At 32.1% G+C, this 2,403-nt stretch overlaps 1 protein-coding gene across 1 annotated transcript in view; it reads right to left on the bottom strand.

Annotated features, from left to right (window-relative positions):
* LOC107751969 (myosin-9-like) overlaps positions 1-2,403 on the bottom strand; it is a 66,503-nt gene that overhangs the window by 41,895 nt on the left and 22,205 nt on the right. The gene's annotated exons all lie outside the window — the stretch shown is intronic.

The following is a 2,403-nucleotide window of genomic DNA, read 5'->3' as shown; positions in this document are numbered from 1 at the left end:
TTCTTGAGAGCAAATCAGCATATTAGAGTGATTTCTGAAGATCATGTGACACTGAAGACTGGAGCAATGATGCTGAAAATACAGCTTTGATCACAGGAATAAATTACAGTTTAACATATAATCACATAGAAAATAGTTATTTCAAATGGTAATAATATTTCACAATTTTTAACTATTTTAATCAAATAAATGTAGCCTTGCTGAACAGAAGAGACTTCTCAACTTTAATACTAAGTGTTAGAGGTTTCATCACATCACTAAGCCCAAATCGGAGCAATACATTTCTTGGAAAATATCCTTTAAAATATTCCATCCAAAACAAAACCCCTAAAGACGATTAAAGCGGTTCGAGAGGGCGACCGAAGCTGCTGTCAGACTGTAATGAGCAGCGGTTACAGCGCGGTCAGAGTCCCGCTGCAGGAGGCCTGTGGAGGATTTAAGAGGCGAATTAAAGCCTGACGGGGGGCTCACTGAACACAAATCAGCACCGGACGGCGCCACGGGACAAACGCTCAACGAGAAAAATACACCCTTATTGTGCAACATTCCCAGTCAAATCAAGATTTTACTCAAGATTTATTTGTATGAATAAAGTTGAACCCACACCACAAACAAACAAACTAATTTTTCTTTCATTTGGATTTTAAATGTAGATTTTTTTTTTTTATCTACAAGCCAGACAAAATTACTTTCTACATATTATTTGTCACAAAACTTGCCTATTTGTAAATATTAATTTTTGATGTAACAAACAGAATGTAGAATTGCCATTCAAGTTTGAATATAAGAAAGCAGAATTAAATTGTTGTTTTTAGTACTATGTTTTGCACAATATTTATTTATTTTTTTTCATTTTAATCCACACACCAAGCAAAATTAAAAGAAACAATTTTTCTATTGGATTTTGGACTTTGAGCCTCATTTTTCTTGAAATTTGTTTTGGCATGCAGGTTTTTAACTATATATATTTTTGAACCAACAGACCCGACAAATTACTACATATTATTAGAATTTTTCTCTGGCATATTTGTAAATATTCCTTTTTTAAAAAGAATTTGAACTGAGGTAACAAACAGGAGGTAGAATTGCAATTCAAATTTGAATTTAAAAAAGTAAAATTAAAATGAAATTAATATAGCTGATGTAAGTGTAGTTTTTAATATTCATTATAATAAAATATTTATTTTATTATTTTAAATTTTAATTTTAGATAACCTAAAAAATAAATAATAATTTTTTTAATTAGTTCTTGTATTTTTTTATTATTATAGTTCTACGACAAAAATGTAAAAAAAAAAATTCTATTGGAACTTTAAGTCTCCTATTTCTTGAGATTGGATCTAGCTGTAGATTACACTTTAATTGTAATATAACTATTTTTGAATGAACAAAACTGACAAATTACATGCATAATTTGGCACAAAGCGTTTTCTTGTGGGTTTATAAATATAATTTTTTTTTTAGAAGGCATACTGTTTTCATGGTTGTTTATTGTTCTGACAGCAGAGAAAAGCTGATAAAATCATCATAAATCACAACATAAATACACATAATTAGTCTAAATTAATGATGTAATTATTTATGTTTTGTCTGTGTTGGACTAATGAAAATACTTTGTGTAACTGCTGAATTTCTTTCATTTGCAGTTCAGTCAATTCCTCTTCCTGCCATTCTGTGGGGTGAGTGTGTGTGTGTGTGTGTGTGTGTGTGAGAGAGAGTGTGTGAGGGAGTGTGTGTGTGTGTGTGTGTGTGAGTGCGTGTGTGAGTGTGTGAGTGTGTTTACCCTGCATCATGCTCCTGTAGGCCGTGTCTGTGATGGCGTAGATGTGCGGCGGCATCTCGTGTCGTTTCTTGCCCTTGTACATGTCTACGATCTCCTCGGAGTAGATGGGCAGGTTCTTGTAGGGGTTGATGACCACACAGAACAGACCCGAATACGTCTGTGGAGAACAGAGACATTCAGTCACACACACACTCAACATCAGCATTCAGAAGTTTGGGCTCATGTTTTTGAACAAAGTCTTTCCTGCTCAAGTGAAATAGTGAAATATTATTACAATTTAAAATAACTTTTCTATGTGAATATATGTTAAACTGTAATTTATTGCTTTGATCAAAGCTGTATTTTCAGCATCATTACTCCAGTCTTCAGTGTCACATGATCCTTCAGAAATCATTCTAATACGATGATTTGCTGCTCAAGAAACATTTCTGATTATTATCAGAATTATTATCATTATTATTATTATAAATGTTGAAAACAATGTTGTGCTGCTTCATATTTTTGTGGAAACTGTGATACATTTTATTTTCTGGGATTCTTTTATGAATAGAAAGTTTAAAAGAACAGCATTTATTTGAAATAGAAATCTTTTGTAAGATTATACACATCTTTACTGTCAC

The sequence above is a fragment of the Sinocyclocheilus rhinocerous genome, unplaced genomic scaffold (assembly GCF_001515625.1).
Source record: "Sinocyclocheilus rhinocerous isolate Xijiao unplaced genomic scaffold, SAMN03320098_v1.1 scaffold1965, whole genome shotgun sequence".
Taxonomy (NCBI): Eukaryota; Metazoa; Chordata; class Actinopteri; order Cypriniformes; family Cyprinidae; genus Sinocyclocheilus; species Sinocyclocheilus rhinocerous.
The sequence above is the reverse complement of the archived record's forward strand: the minus strand, read 5'-3'. Positions and strand labels throughout refer to the sequence as shown.